Source organism: Prionailurus bengalensis, chromosome B3 (genome assembly GCF_016509475.1).
Source record: "Prionailurus bengalensis isolate Pbe53 chromosome B3, Fcat_Pben_1.1_paternal_pri, whole genome shotgun sequence".
Lineage (NCBI taxonomy): Eukaryota > Metazoa > Chordata > Mammalia > Carnivora > Felidae > Prionailurus > Prionailurus bengalensis.
The window spans coordinates 63,103,446-63,119,916 of record NC_057355.1 but is presented as its reverse complement, the minus strand read 5'-3'; the positions used below and the strand labels follow the sequence as shown (position 1 = coordinate 63,119,916).

The following is a 16,471-nucleotide window of genomic DNA, read 5'->3' as shown; positions in this document are numbered from 1 at the left end:
GAGACCCCAGGGGACTTCTTGATCACTCTGGCAAATGACTTAGAAATGCCCAGGCACCATAAGGTTCAGACTCAGAGACTTTTTGCTTTTTCTGCCAAAGTTCTATGGATTTAGGAAAGTTAATCCGGGTTCTTTCACCTGAAAGAACAAGGTAAAACCAAAGCACAGCATACTTTCATATGCTGGGGGGAAATCAGCATGCAAAAAAGGGTTCCCCCATAACTGCATGGAGCCACATTAGCCCCAGCAAAGGGACACTCATGCTGGCCAGCATTTTCTATAAAACCTCATTGTAACACATCAGTCAGTGCAGAGACCCATGTCTTTACAGAGGGAGGACGATAACCTTTTTTGTACATCTGTGGGTTTTCTGTGGCGACCATCCATCCCCCCTCAGAAGTGCTCCCTCAGTCAGCAAACACTAGTATCTTTCTGCTTGGCTCTGGTTTGCCCGTGTCAAAGCACTCAGGCCCCTGCGCCTCTGGCTAACAGGATGGAGCCTGATGTGTGTTCTCTTGCACACTCAGGCTGCTCAGGATGTGGAGAGGGGGGCCTCTGGGTGCTCAGAGAAGCAGGTCCAGAAAGGTCTGGTCAGCTAGCGAGTTGTTCTGATCTCTGGTACCAGTGCAGCAGGGACCCAGCCCGCTCCACCTCAGGGCAAATAGCTACCAGCCGGTCACCTTTACTCAAGGCCTCCTGCTGTCTGCGTGCATGTCCTAGCTCCTGAAGGCTGCAGCAGCAGCAGAGTTAGAACTGGGAGGACTGGTTCTCTGGTTCAGCTTCCTGGCCTGGAGCCTTCGGCCTCCATTTTCTTTCTTTTAGCTTCAAATGAGGAATTGCACAGGAAGGCACAGAGGGTGGAGGGAGCCAGGGGGCCATTTATTCCACAGCCTCATGTGCTTCCAGAGTGCAGTCTGGGGTCAGGGGGGTGGGGTGCAGAGGAGGAAAGGACTGCTCCCAAAAGGAGATGGCCACCTTAGATTGCTAGAGCACATTCAAGCCAAAAGGAGTCCCTAAGAATGTCTGATCAAGCCCCATAATATTATAGAGGAAGGCAGAGGCCCAGAGAAGGAAAGTAGGTCCCGAGATTACATAGCTAACTGATGGCAGAGCCTTGGTTTCAGGCTTTGAGGGTCCCCACTTCCCAGTCCAGGACTCTCTCACTGCCCAGACTGCCTTTCTATCTGCAGTAACATCAAAGGTGACCCTGCAGGCAAGGGCAGACAAAAGCTGCAGAGGCTTGAGGAGACAGCCTGGCCCAAAACACTAGGAGGCCAGAGGGGTCCTGATGCTCCTGTGTGCCTCCTGCCCTAACAGGGGACTGGCCCTGCCACACACACACACACACACACACACACACACACCCCACCTGGGCTGCCCTGCTCCTGCAGCTCATTCAACAGGCAGCCCCAGCTCAGCCCATGCTCACTCATCAGCGCCCCCCAAGGAGAGGCTTTGCCCCTCCCCTGCAGCCTCCCCTCCTGGACACTCTACGATAAACAGATACAGCTAATTCATAAATGGATTGACTCAAGTTCTCCTTGTCCCAGAAAGCATTTTACATTTGAACCATAAGGCTGGCAGTGTCTTAAGCCAAGGAAGAGAGGAATGATGAATGTGTCTAGGAATGAGAGATTCTGGGGCAGAAGTCAGGAAAACACAGGAGACCCTTTACTTCCGGTACTTACTTACTTTTCACCAGCATATCCTATGACCACAGGCAGGAAATTAAATGTCCAATGGCCACCATCATAGGTCAGATCCCAGAAGCAAGAGGCCTGTTGCCTGTCATCTGTCACCCTGTTACCAGGCCACAGCTGGACTTCTCTTTTCCACTATAGTGGGTCTTGCCGGAAGGTGGTGTGTCTGGGATCCAGAAAGGTGGAGAAAGTTGGGGTCTCATACCCTGGAGAGGGACAAAGCCAGGACTGGGGGCAAGAATGCAAGGCCAGGAGCGAGCATGCGTGCAGAGCTCCTGTGGAGGAAAGGATGGGCAGACAGGCGGAGCTGCCCCCACACAGTCCATCATCCCGGCAAAGGCTGTTATGGCAGCCACTAGTGAGGACATGCCAGTGCACACCAGGGCCCCGCCATGTAAGTGTTCACATAAAGTTCCCATGGGCCACCATCCCTGTGGTAATCAAGGTGTGGGCCAGAGATTAAAGAAGGAAAGACCCTAAGAAGGGATGGAAGTAGCCGCCTGGGCCCCTCCAGACCCCTCTAAACACAGTCCAGCCCAGTCAAGCGGCAGTTAGATAGGCCACGCCTTCTAACCCTGACCCAGGGCGGATGCAGAAGGCAGCGTTCTAAGAGCACTGCAGCTGGATGGTCAGTGCTGCCAAGAGGTCACACAGCCCAGAATGTGTGGCCTTTGTGCACTTAGAGCGAAGGTGTTGCACCCAGAGGGTTGTGGATGGGGCTTGAGCAGCCAACATCATGTTTCCTCAGACTCTTCCCTTCCTGGGGCTCTGGCCTGTGCTCTTACCCAGTCAGGCACAAGCCTTCCGCTTCCCCAACCCCCCACCCCCACCCTCCCCTGGCCTTCCTGAAAGTCGGGCCCTGGGATCTAGGACATGGGTGCCGGTCATGGCCATGCCCCAGCCTCAGACCAGGGATGACTGCTACAGGCTGAGCGGAGAGAGGAAAGACAATGAAGGGTTTCCATTCAAGCAGCTTCCAGCTGTTAGTTCTGGCAGCAAAAATGCCAGCCGGAGAGCTGAACTGCGAGCAACAGACATTTGGAGGGAACTTTGGAGCCCATTAGGAGCAAGGGCTGCAAAGTGATCATAGTGAGAAGATATTAAATGAATTCATCATGTCTCTAAAGTGAGTGTCCTTGGCATCTAGGTGGCTTTTTCTGTTTCCAGCCCTGCCCAGAGTAGCTCATGCCCCCATGTAACTGGCAAGGCAGCCACAGCCTGCTGTGTCCCTGCTTGAGCCCCTTGAGGTGGGTGGACAGTGGCCTCTGCATCTGGTGGCTTGCCCACATGACCAGGCCCCTTGGGCACTGCCAGGCAAGTTCAGCCTCCAGTGTCAGTTTGCGTTTGGGGTGGACAGGCTTATGTACTCCCATTGGCATAGGAAACCTAGTACAGATGCAGAATCTGAGAGAAAGGCAGGCAGAGAGAGGCTGGAGGCCTCTGGCTGTGGTGGTTTCCCTCTGCTAAGGTTCAGGATGGCACAAGGACACATCTGCCCAGCAGCTGGACAGATAGACTCTTCCCAAACACCTAATTGGGCCCAGACAGTGCTGCCACCTAGGGCTAGGGTTTTCTCTCTTGGCTATGTAGTAGATAGACCTATTAGGTTGATGTAGTAGCAAGTTCTCCTGGAGGATCCCTGGGATTCAGCCCCTTTGGCACCAAAACTGGGCTCTCGTGCCCCCTGTGGCAGCTGGGTACATACATGGAACGGGGAAGGGAAGTGTCCACCTTGCTCCCTTTAGCAGCTACGAGGGCTGTGGGTCAACAACCTCTCGCCCTGACCGGGGGATGCAGGTCCTCGGGACTCTGGTTCCCCAATGCTCTGGACCTCATCATTCCATCACCTTCCCAAGACAGACGGACACTGTCTCCCCTGTTCTACACATCAAGAAACCGAGACTGAGGCATGCTGGAAGCCTAGAGAGGCAGAGAACTCCAATCCTGCAAGAACCCATGGTCCCTTCGGAGGGGCCGTCTCCCTCTCCAGCCTAGCAGCCCCAAGGGCTCGGCAATGTCATCTCCCTCCATTCACGCTCCCAGACCCTCCGTAGGGCATTTGCACCTGCCTCCTGGCTCCATCAGCAGAAACACGTGGGCAGTCCCATCAGGTGAGGGGCACTGGCCCAGGCCATCCCACAAGCAGGAAGGGACAGGGGTTGAGCACCCTGGAAGAGAAGGAGAGGAAGGGGTCTTTTCCCAAGTGTGCCTCTCGCCTAGGGCTGAGGACTGCAGGGTGAGTGCAGAAGCCCCCTTTGCCCCACACTCCCAGTGCCACGTGGGGATCCTCATGCTCTGATCAGAAATGGTGCAGGGATATTCCCCACAAATGCTCTGTGTCACACGACTGGCGCTTGCTGGGTGGTGATCAGGGTTGGCACAAGGAGGCAAACGTTCCCCCACCAACTGTTCACTGACACTTGACCCCACATAGTCAAGTCACATCAGACAGTCCTTGGAACTAGGGACCTCTGGGCAGCGCAGATAAGAGAATGGGCTAGGGGCAGATGCACTTGGGTTGAAATTTTGGTTCTACGCTCAGTCACTACAAGACCTTGAGCAAGTTCCTTCACCACCCTGAGCCTGTTTCCTTGTGTGTAAAGTGAGAATATAATAGTATAGTACTTCTGTGCTGGGCGGTTGTAAAGACTTGAGTGAGATAGTATGTGGGAATGGCTTAGCATGGGGCTAGCCCAATGGAAGCATTCACTAATTGGCAGGCATTTTATTTCTATTATTAGAGGAGGGCAGATTCACCTAGAGAAACGAGCCCTGGAAGGAATAAGTGAGCTTGTCAGCAATTCTTGATCCCCAGGAAGCTTCTCGAGTCACGGAGCAGAAAGGTGCAGGGGAAGGATAATGTGTTTTTGTTTCTAAACCACAAGTAGATCCGTATCTTTCCTCTCTGGCCCTAACCTGGGCTCTCAGCCCTGGCAGTAGGTGCTCGGATGTTACAACAGGCCCCACAGGCTGAGAGCTAGCTAGCTGGGAAGCACTCGCCCAGCCCAGTGTGCCTGCCCCGATGCCCTCTCAGACAGTACTGCTTAGCCAATGCCCCAGAGCTGGCGAGGCTCCAGCAGCATCGCCCAGGGTGAAATGTCAGCTTTCAGTGTCCCTGGCCAGAGCTCCTGCCCCATTTGTAGAATGGCAGCGCATGGACAAGCAGAAGGCCTATGTCAGCCACCAGGGCTCTTCAAATAAGGGTGTGCCTGGTCCTTTTCTCTGTGCTCAGCACTGCAACCTGGGAACAGGGCCAGAGGGAGGCACATGGACGCTGGAGGAGACACTGTCCCCCAGAGTGTTCCTGCCACTGCCTGGGCGAGGCTGAGTCAGGCGTGGATCAGAAGAGGATGGGGTGGGGGTGGGGGTGGGGGTGGGGGTACTCACATACCAGAATTGACCACTCAGGATCCATTCTGCACATACCAGTTGTCCCAATTTGCAAATGGTCATTGAACCCAGTGCAGCAGACCCACCTGTAGATGTGACTCGAAGTGCAGAAACTTGGGGTTGGGATGGGTCCAAGAGGTCTTGTCTAGTATCCAGGATAGGAACCTTTTCTCTAGCATATCTGACGGATAGTTATCTCGGTTCTTGCATACCTACAGTGATGGGGCATGCATTGCCTCCTATGTCAGTTATATTTGGGAGTCTCCACCCTCCTCCAGCTCCAAACCCCATCTCTGCTCCCAAAGGACGCCAGGGTTCCCTAGACTCACTCCTAAAGGGTGAGGATGGGACTTGCCTAGTAGCCTTTCTGCGACACCCACGCTTGGATTCAAACCAAATCAAATACCAGTTCAATTCTGATAATATTCTAATGCTCACACTTTATTGTAGCTCAACAGTTCATACTGCTTGGGGCTCTGGTTTGGGTATAGAAGTTATTTGTATTAAAAGAAAATAATTCACGCGCGCATTTGTGAGTCAGGAAAAAATCTTTTAGGGTGTTGATTCTAGGTTCAACAACGCAGCGCAGTTCATTCTAGCTTGGTTCACCGTTCATTTCAAATCCCCCACAACCACTTCCCCGAACCCTCCCACCCAGCACACCCTGCTTCCAGTAGCCAGCAGTCAGCCAGTGCTCCTACATCACTAGGTACTTAATCTGTGGGGAAAGCCATACGTGTGTACCAGCTGCCCCTGCCCTGCCACGTGGTCCCATCAGCCTAGGCTCAGCAGGCAGCTTCCTGGAGGGAGCAGGCCACAGGAGATCAGGGGTTGGCTCATGAGGTCAGGCCTCAGTGTTACCCTGTCAGAGGAAAGAGAAAGAATCCACTTGGGAAAGACACAGAGAGGAGGAGGGAAGACAGAAGGTAAGGAGAGGAGCAGAGTGCATGGAGGAGGGCAGCGGGGGTACCAGCCATTAGCTGCCCAGCTTCTACACCACTAACCCAGGGCTCACAGGGACAGCATCTCCGCAGGCACCACCATTACGGTTCCTCCCCCCAACCCCCGGGAGGGGTGGCTGTAGTGTAGCCAGACAGAGTGCAGGTGTTTGGGGCTGGCAAATTCCCACTAGCCACCTTAGCTCGATTTGGCAGGAGGCTATAGTAAACCATGCATAAACAATAGAGCCTATGTGTAAATGCTTTATCTATAAATTGCACTGATATATCTAAAGAAATCAGTGAACAAAAATGATACATGGCAATAGGACCTCGATTAATAACAAAAGTTTGAGGCACCCAACAATGACAATAATCCCAGCACTGTCCTCAGTCCCACTCTGTGACACTGGTAGTCACCCAGCCACTGCTTGGGGGCAGCCATTTAGGGTCTAGATATACCGAATTTCCAAGCCAGAATGCCCTCAGCATTCAGTCAGATACAGCCCTCTCTGGGGGCCCAAGTCTAGAACAGCAAGTCCCTTGTGTAGGGAAGTGACAGGCACATGGCCTCTGCCCCTCACCCACAGCAAACATACCCTCTAATTCAAAAGAAGCAGGGTAAAGGGCAAGCAGGAGTGAGCCATTCCCAATGGCCATCATGCTCCTAGGCCAGGGAACTGCTGGGGACTGCTGCGGACAGCCAGGGGAGGCCAGCTCTGTAACCAGGCCCATTCTCTGGGAGGGCAGGGCTCCTGGAAGCTCTCTTTTTCCCAGAGGTCCCCTACCGGGGAATCCTGAGGCCACAGGTTCTCAGAACTGAGCAGGTTCTGACAAGGGAATTGGAATCTATTTAAATCCTGGCTTTCCTGCCTGCTCAAGAGAACTACCCCAAAATAGTCTCAGGGCCTTGTCCAGATGGGACTGACAGGCCAAAATGCCAGATTTTAGGCCTCCAGCTGAGGCTCCCCAGGGTGTGTAGGTGGGTGCACTCAGCCCCCTGCACCTCTGAATATCCGGGAGGAGTCGGCAAGGCGGCCTCCAGATGTGCATCTGCAATGCAAATTAATGAGCTAATTGCACAGCGAGGCGCTCAGCGGATAATCCAGGTCAGGCCTCTGCGCGGCCGTCCAGGGGGCCATGGGGCCACCGGCAGGTCGCAGCGGGCCCGACCGAGATCAGGACCCCGAGGCGAAGTACCGGCCGGAGCCGGGGCAGAGCACTTAGAGGAAAAGGCTAGAGAAGGGGGACCCCCCTCGGGCAGACAGAGGCTCCTGGCCGCGGCCCCGGCACCCCTTGCCGACTTTTCCCGGGCTTTGTGTTCGCCTTGTCCTACCTGAGGCCACACCCTGAAATCAAACTCGCGGCCAGGTGAAGCCGGCGCTGCACAAACAAGTAAGTGCGGCCTGTCTTCGTCGTTCTAGGCGCCGAGGTCCCTCCCGCGGAGGGCGGGCCCGGCTCCCGCGGCCGCTTCGAGCTCTCCAGGGACTTCCCGCTCGGCAGGTGGGTGCCCCGGCCACCCCGCGAGGCTGGCGACCCCTCCCCGGGCTGGGGCCGGGACGCGCGGACCGGTCTCCCCGCCCGCACGGCCCCCTTTCCCCGCGCTTTCATTCCCCAAAGTTCAGGGCTGGCCGGCGCCCTGTGCGCGCAGGAGCGGCCGTGGGGAGGGCGCCGCGCGGAGGGGCCCTGAGCGCCAGGACCGAGAGCTGGCGCAGCTGGGAGCGCGACCGACCTCCGCGTGTGCGCCGGCGCTTCCGGCCTGGCTGCCGCGGCTGCTGAGGCGCAGGGCTGGGGGATTCGCGTCCCGGAGGGCACCCCACTCCCGCCCAGGAGGCGGGGCCGGTGACCGCGCCGGCTCGGAGCGCGGTGGGGACAGGGGCCTGAAGCGGTGCGGCGCCCACTGCCCCTCCTCCCCGTGCTCTGCGTGGGGAGCCCGCCACCTCCCCTTGTACCTGAGATGGTGGCTCGGTCAGGAGGCAGGCCTGGGGCGGTTCCGAATTCTGGCCAGTCGCAACATCCGTGGAGACATGTACTACATATTTCACGATGAATTTCTGATCTGTTTCCACCCAGGCCTCGGACTGCGGGCCAGGGAGGGTCCTCAGTCTTCCCTCTCCTCGGTGCCTGAGAGCTCTGCCCACTGAAGGGTGAGGAGTCAGGAGGAAGAGCAGGGGAGGAAGGCAGCCAGGAGGTGAGTGAGGAACCTTCAGCCCTGGTAGGGTGTCCAGCAGCCTTCTCAAGACCTCCTTGAGAGACAGGCTGGAAGGGTCAGTGGGCAGGCAGGTGCCCCCCCGGGATGGCCCATTCTTGGTACTGTCAGGCAGGGGCAGGGGCCCTTTCTAGGTGCCATTTCTCAGTCCTTAATGAATGTGCATTGCTACTTACACCAGCCCAGCCCACATGCCCCACCTGCCCCTGACCCAGCCTCTGCTGTCACCGGGTGTGATGCCTGTCTGGGGCAAGTCAGTGTCACCAAGGCTGGTGTGCTGAATTTATGCTTGGGAAAGAGGCTCCCAAACAGGAAGGGCAGTGGCAGGCCCCGTGTCTGTGCTGAGCAGGCCAGGAGGCAGCTCCAGGCAGAGGTCCTGTTTGGCCAATCCCAGCCGCTAGCTCATTCTCCAGATCTCCAACCTGCTAAAATCCATCCAGCTTCTCTCACAATGGGTGAGTGGCACCCTATCTGGGATGTAGACGCTGCTAGGAACACCAAGGGCGAAGACATAAAGAGCTTCCGGGGTGGGGGCTGTGTTTTCTGTGCCTTGCCCTATTCTGGTGTGTTTTGGGCTCCCCTGACTTGTTTTTCTAGGTGGGAGAAGAGAGGGAGGTCAGGTCTATGTCTGCCCTCGGATCTTTTGGAACTGAGCAGCATATACTATCATACCGCAAGTTCTCCTCAGGCCATACATAGGACAGTAGCTGAGAACACATTTGGAACCAGAAAGAGCTGGGTTCGAATCCTGGCTTGGCCTTTTATTCCCTAAGCAAGTTGTTTTACTTCTCTCTAAACTTTATATGAAACGGAGCAGTCGTGCCTTCCTCATAAGACAGTTGTGAGAAGTCACAGTGATAAAGAATAAATGTAGACCACCCCCAGCAGTGAGCCACCTCCCAGCCTCCAGTATTACTTTGGAAATGTTAAACTACCTGAACCCTCCCCTCTTGGAGAACTTTGAGAACGGTCTGGTTCTGTGTCAGGAGCTTGTGAAGGGGTTAGAGCAAGCCATGAGAGTAAAGTAAAAGTAGATGGTCCATACAGGGCAGGTAGTGAGGTGGCCTAGGGAAGGGGCCATTTCTGGAAGAGCGTCCAGCTTTGGAGACAGAGATAGCAGTATGTTCTGTACATGTCACAGGTACTCACATGTCCATGGGTGCCCCTGGACACACTGTTGCCACAGGGCTGCCTAGGACAGAGGGGGCCTCTGCCCTCAGTGGCTGTGTGATCTGGGGCAGGTCATTTGACTTTTCTGGGCACCAGGCATGTTAGAAGAGCTTGGAGTCAGAGACATGGGGTTTGAATACCAGCTCTACCACTTACCATCTCGGACAGTCTTACTCTCTGAGCCTCAGTTTCTTCACCTGTAAAACAAAGCTCATAATATCTACCCTGTAGTGTCATGACCATTAAATGCACTAATAAAAAGCACCTAGAACAGGGTCTGACACGTGCTAGGCACTTTACACCTGCACGTGTGTAGTATATTCCAGAAAGCTTTCCGCCTTCCTCTCCCAGCCACCTTCCATCTTTAAGATGCACCCAGTAAAGCAGGTGAGAGCCATCTCACAGTAATGTGAGTGTAAAATGAAGAGAACAAGACAGAGATGTAGAAAGTTAAGGGCTGTAAAACAGAAGTCTTTTTGTGTGATTAGGGGCCTTAATCCTGTGACTAGGGGACTCTAGAGGTTCTTCCGGCTAGGCCCCAAGGACTCTGTGATGAGGGCTCAGGCCCCTGCATGTGGAGGCTGCTGAGAAGCTGGAATAGTGATAGAGATGCCTGGCCTGCAGCCCTCCCCAGAAGGCCATTCTTCACCCTTCCCTTGGACATAACCCCATGCCCAGGAAAGCCCAGTGCTGTGGATTCTAAGTACACTGAACATAGGTCAGAGGGCTGCTCTGGCTTGAGCCGCTGCTGGACTGCAACAGAGATGCTGGCCCCCGAGGCGGGCCTGAGTCAATATTGACCTTCCTGGCTGGCCAGCCTGGCTCTTCGGCCTCTCATTCAGTTGGAGTGTTGACACAAGAGGTTGAATGAGATTTATTATCATATTCTTTTCAAGAACAGCTCCTGTATCTCTCCCCTGGGGATTCACTGGGACCTGTAGTGTGGGAATGGTGACAAGAGCAGGGAGTCCAGACATTTTGGCTTGTGTGCATAGTGCCCTCTGCCCTGCATCCTCAGCTTCTCTCTGAGCCTGTCCAATGGGACAGCAAAACCTCAGGGGACTGCTCAGCATCCTGGGGACACTGTGCTTCGAGCAGTGGTGGTTAGGGGCACAGCCTGGGTCTAGGGCCCACCCATCCTGCAGGTGACAGCTGGGCAGAAGTATAAATGAAATTCTTTCCAGCCCCTTCCCCCTAGTGAAACTTCAGGGGGCCAGGAAATGGTGCTGGGATGCCACCTCTCCTGACTCACGTTATGTGACGAGGGGCAGATGGCAGGCCCAGACCCCTTCTAGAGGCTGAGGGAGGATAGAGATCAGCTTCATACAAAGGATGAGCAGCAAGGGGACAGAAGGACAGAGGGCAGGGGCCTCGGGAAGGAGGAAGAGCCCCCATCACCGAGTGTATTCAAACAGGGCACAAGAGCAGGTACAGACACCTCCCTGTCAGGAATGCCACCAAGTGACTGAAAGTTGGCCAGGGATGGAGGGGAGGCCAGACTCCTCAAGTAAGTGCCATAGCACGTGCATCACCATCTCTTCTGTTGCACAGTGAAGATCAGGGTGGGGTAGCCTGATGTGTAGCCACATCTCTTTGGAAAAGCAAGCCACACTGCATGAGACTGAGCATCTTGTTTTATTCACCATGGTCCCTAGAACCCGGAGCAGAGTCAATGCACAGTAAATGAATTTATTGAATCAATGAATGAATAACATAATTTTGTATCTAAATGAACTCCAGAAGGTAAGTTTTGAGAAAAATATTCCTGGCCAGTAAGAATCCTTCAGTGAAAGGCTGGCTTCTGTCCATGGTCTTCTCAATCAGGAGGCCAGTGAGGCCTGTCATTCTTCACAGAAAGATGTGTGGGATGACAGTTCCCAAAGAGTGTTATCAAGAGGGCAGACAACGCATTGACAAATCTCTGGGTGGAAGGGCCCAGCCCTGGGGGTGACACGGTCCTTTGAAGGCCAGTCTGTGACTGGATGGTGGCAGTAGTGGGGGTACCTTTCTAAGTGCTGTAGAACGCAGGGGGCTTACCTCTATGTCGGCGCCATGATTCTACAATAGTTCCTTTCCCAAGGCCTCATGAATGGGCCTGAGAATGACACAGGGTGTTGTGCTCCTGCCTGCAGCAGTGTTCACATCAGGTCGGATAGACACAAGTCTCCCCTTCTTTGCTGCTCTCCTTGGGCAAATGACTTAATCTCCATAACATGGGTTTCCTCATCTGCATAATGGGTACAGTGATAGTCCTGCCTTATATAAAGGCTTGTGGTAAGGAGATCCTGTCTGTGACATCATCAGCCCAGAGCCTGGTGCTTACAGTCCGCACTCCCTGAGTGATGACTGACTGAGTGGGTATTTACTAAAAATACCTAAAATTGCTCCTTGAGTTGCAGCAGGTACTGTTTCTCTCCTCACCGTACCTGGAGTAGTGAGCTGGCAGAGGTGAATGAGTCTACTCCCTGGTCACCACCAGAAATGCTACAGCCTAAGAAGGAGGAGAGCAGGCCAAGGTCACATGAAGGAACTTAGGAACCCTACGCTCTGGGGCCACACCGAGCCGGCACTCAGCTCTGATAAGCAGACACTGAGCCTCCCTCAGCGGAAGCCCATGTGTCTCTCCACTCTGGCTCACTAGCACTTGGAGTGGGGCCCAGGGTGCAGCTGCCTTCTCATTTCCCCGTCGCCCATGAAGGGGAATCCCACCAGCCTCATTCCTTTTAAAAAAAATTTTTAATGTTTATTATTTTTGAGAGAGACAGAGAGAGAGAGAGAGAGACAGAGACAGAGACAGAGACAGAGACAGAGACAGAGTGTGAGCGGGGGAGGGGGAGAAAGAGAGGAGACACAGAATCCGAGGCAGGCTCCAGGCTCTGAGCTGTCAGCCCAATGCAGGGCTCGAACCCACACGCCGTGAGATCATGATCTGAGCTGAAGTCGGACGCTTAACCAACTAAGCCACCCAGGCGCCCCTCCACCCGCCTTATTCCTAAGAATTTACCAATATCTCAGGACTGACAACAACCAGCCAAATCCTGCCCCCTTCAGAGTCACTGCAAACTCCTTTGGACTCACTTCCTGGAAGCCACCTTCCAAGTCTGCTGCCCATTTTTGTGGATTCCTTCAGTAGGCTACAAGTCCTTCCCTTGAGAGGGATTTGATGTGTGGAAACAGCCAAAACCCACTCAAAGCTGGCTGCGGAAGGTAACGTAGGTGACTGTGTTAGACACGCCCTCACCACTAGCGAAACAGCTCGGTGGGCCTGGCCCTCCCCGCTGGCAGATGGATGTCTTAGAGAAGCAGTTTGTGAGGGTCACCCACCCACTGCAGCTGTCCTGATTGTCCCCACTGTGGACTCTAGACCAGCCTAGCCACAGTGCCTGGCTCTGGGGGGTCCACCACCCAAACCCCTTCTAGTCATGGAACAGTAGCATCAGCCACAAAGCTCTGCCCAGCACTCCTTGAGCCGAGCCTGCAGGTTGCCTCGCTTTAGGCTGAGACCCTGTGCTGGAAAGAATACACTCCTGCTGCTTCTGTAGCTCTTCTCATGTATGCCAGGCCCTGATATACCAGCCATCACCATGAGCTCTTTGGAGCGTTTTACCCACCCCTTGTAGGGCAAAACCAAAACGTGGTTCCAAACGAAGTAAGGGTCAGCCTGCAAGTCAGGACGGCCCTAATCCCCTCTGGCTTCTGACTCACAGATCAGCCCAGGATAAAAAACCTAGCAATCTTGATGGAGGGAGCTGGCCCTGGCCACCCCCCTTCTCCACACTCCCATGAGTTTACTCGGGCTGCTCGGCCCCATGCCTATTCATAGACACCCCCAGGAAAGAGACTAAAACAGCCCAACTCCCTTAGGTCAGGCATGGTGGACAGAGCAGGGGCTTTGGAACCAAATGTGGGTTCAGACCCCAACTCAGTTATTTCCTGATTTTATCCCATTGGGCAAGTTATGTAGCCTCTCTAGAGTTATGTAGCCTCATCTAGAGTTGTGGGTAACAATGATAATTCCTACCTCCCTCCGGTTGTAGTGAGAATTAAGTGAATTGATCCTTGGAAAGAGCCTAGCACATTTCCTTTCTGGCCTCTGCTCCTCTGACACGACAGACAGTCATACCATACCCGTCAGTGACGCTAGGCCTGTGGCTCCCTGAACTCTCCCACCAGCTCCACCCTCAGGTTTACTGGGTGTGGCAGCATTTCCTCCAGAAAGCCTCTGCCAGGAACTGACAGGCTTCCCATCTGCCAGAGTCTGGCTGGAGGAAACAGCCTCAGCAGGAGCTGTGCCTGGAGAGCTTCCTTCTCAAACTGGTTTGGGCAGGGTTCTTTGCTCCTGGTGCTGGGCATCCCCCTCTGGTCCAGTCAGGGGCCAGCCAGCCAGCAGGTGATGTCTGCAGACATTCAGAAAAGGAGAGTTCCAGGGGTGCCTGGGTAGCTCAGTTAGTTAAGCATCCAACTCTTAATTTTGGCTCAGGTCATGATCTCACCGTTCATGGGTTTGAGCCCCTCATCACACTCTGCGCTGACAGTGGGGAACCTGCTTGGGATTCTCTGTCTCCTTTTCTCTCTGCCCCTCCCCAGCTCATGCACGCATGCACTCGCTTGCATTCTCTCTCTCTCTCTCTCTCTCTCTCTCTTAAAAATAAATAAATAAACGTTTAAAAAAGAAGAAGGAGAAGAAGAGGAAAGTTCAAAGCATTCCTCAATCACAAGGATGGATCCCAGCCTAGAAAAGAACCCTCAGCCTCTCCCTCCCCTGTATGGGGATGAGGTGTCAGACAGGAGGCGCTGGGTCAGCGAAGGCCACCCTGAACCTGAGCTGGTGCTCTGCTTCTGCCCAGTTGCCCTTCAGAGTGTCAGGTCCAGGGGGTTTCCACTGGGTTAGGCAGGAGGAAAGGCAGGGGCTGGCTCTCAGAGGAAGAATCTTCCTCCTCCCTTGTTCCCCCTCCCTCCTCAGGGGTATCTTCTTTGAGGAAAGCCCCTCTGCTGGGGGAATGGAGTGTGGATGCACAGAGGTGGAGATACTGGGATGGCAACTTTAAAGGCTGGCATGGGCTGATTTACCACTGCGGCCTCATGGTTGAGGCAGCAACCACCTTCCTTCAGCCCCTGGGCCCTTGGTCTTGGGTCAGAAGGTAGGAAACTGGGGTAGAAAATGGAGATCTAGAAATGGCCAGTCGAGGGCAGGTGATGTGCTCCTGTCTGGGCAGGTGATGTGCTCCAAGGACATAGGCCCTGCAGAGAGATGCAGGATGTCTTTGTCTCAGGTGTTTCCACACCCAGTGACCTGGCAACATGGGACATTTGAGTGGATGAGTATGTCTCTTAGATACTCAGTTCTCATGATCACTCTTTAAACATGTTTTGTTTTCTTTAGAAGGAGATCTCGGAAAGGATCCCCTACTCCTAACCTTTGCCATCAAGCATTAGGCTTTGGACAAAGGAAACCTTGGTAGTTCCGTTTATCCCTGGGACCCATGGGTGTGAAGGTTTTGGCCCCAGCAGACCAGCGGCTCCAGGAGAGCCCACCAAACTTGGGACCCCATGCAGTCACCCACACTGGACCTGGGGCAGGCAATGGCCTGTCTGTGGGTTTCCCCTTCTCCCATCCCCCCATCACCGCCTCCAGCTTATAATTTTACCTTTCACATCTAGATCTGATTCATTTCAGGATATGACATGAATTAATTTTTTTTCCATATGGATATCAAATTGCTACAGCTACGTTTATTGAAAAGATCATCTGTTCTCTACCATATTGCGATGTCACCTTTGTCATAAATTAAGGGACCTTATATGACTGAATCTATTTCTGGATTCTCTCTTCTGTTCCATTGGGCTATTTGTCAATCCTTGTGCCAGTTCCACACTATATCAATTTTTGTACTATTATAATAAATCCTTGATATATAGTAGGGTAATCCTTCAACCTTGTTCTTCAAGATTATCTTTAGTATTCCTGATTCTTTGTTTCTCTGTACATTGTGGTTTTTTTTTTTAATTGGCTTTTTTTTAGAGTTTATTTCTTTTGAGAGAGAGAGAGCATGAGAAGGAGAGGGGCAGAGAAAGGAGAATCCCAAGCAGGCTCCACACTGTCAGCACAGAGCCTGACAGCTCGAACTCACAAACCGTGAGATCATGACCTGAGCTGAAATCAAGAGTCGGACTCCCAAACGACTGAGCCACCCAGGTGCCCCAAAGCCTGTTTTTCTCCTTGTGTTTGTTTGTTTGTTTGTTTGTTTGTTTTTAGAGAGAGACTGTGTGAGTGGGGGAGGGGGAAAGTGGTGGGGGGAGAGAGAGAGAGACTGTGAGAGAGAGAGAGAGGGAGAGAATCTTAAGCAGGCTCCATGCTCAGTACAGAGCTGGACACAGGGCTCAATCCCAGGACCCTGGGATCATGACCTGAGTCAAAATCAAGAGTTGGAGGCTCAACTGACTAAGCCATCCAGGTGCCCCCTTATGTTTCCTTGTAATCAGTTTGTCAATTTCGACCAAAAGAAATATGCTGGGATGTTGACTGTGATTGAAACAAATTTGTAAGTTAATTCAGAAATAATTTGTATCTTTGTATCAATGAGTCTTCCAGTCTGTGAACATTCTTTAATATCTTTAATAATGTTTTATACTTCTCAATGTAGGGACCTTGCACATATTTGGTTAGACTTATTCCTAGGTATTTGACATTTTTAATGTAAAATGGTAAATGGTATCTGAGAGATTGTTTCCATGGTAACGCTTCTGATAGCAAATGACAAGGCTTTTTTTCCCCCTCCTGAGGCCATTTCTCCAACTTTTGGACACCAACTGGGTATTCAACAATTCAATTCAATTCTGACACTACCTGGAGTCCGCACAGACCCCACAGGCTCAGTCCCACAAACCCTCCCCCGCCCCTCCCCCCACACACATTGCAGATACCAGTTGTGAGTCTTGGGCCACAGGTCAGGCTTGACCAACTGGCTATAGTTGAATGTTCCCATGAGCCCCTTCTCAGGTTCTATAATTTACTAAAATGGCTCATGGAACTCAGGGAGGCACTTTACTTACTATTACTCATT

The 16,471-nt window shown here is 53.3% G+C and overlaps 1 protein-coding gene and 1 long non-coding RNA gene across 4 annotated transcripts in view; one reads left to right on the top strand and one right to left on the bottom strand.

Annotated features, from left to right (window-relative positions):
• Window positions 1-16,471, top strand: part of PAK6 (p21 (RAC1) activated kinase 6) — a 36,884-nt gene that overhangs the window by 4,309 nt on the left and 16,104 nt on the right. For 2 of the 3 annotated variants that reach the window (XM_043555676.1, XM_043555677.1), the window contains exons 1-2: window positions 7,435-7,531; window positions 8,102-8,219. The exons of the other annotated variant lie outside the window; for it this stretch is intronic. The gene's annotated coding sequence lies outside the window, so the exon portion shown is untranslated. Of the gene's footprint in view, window positions 1-7,434; window positions 7,532-8,101; window positions 8,220-16,471 lie in introns of those variants that run through there. 3 annotated transcript variants of the gene reach the window in all.
• Window positions 5,511-7,477, bottom strand: LOC122468787. Its single transcript, XR_006293314.1, has 2 exons — window positions 7,365-7,477; window positions 5,511-5,952 (listed from the first exon to the last, which is right to left on the bottom strand). It is a non-coding gene; the product is annotated as an uncharacterized LOC122468787 (long non-coding RNA).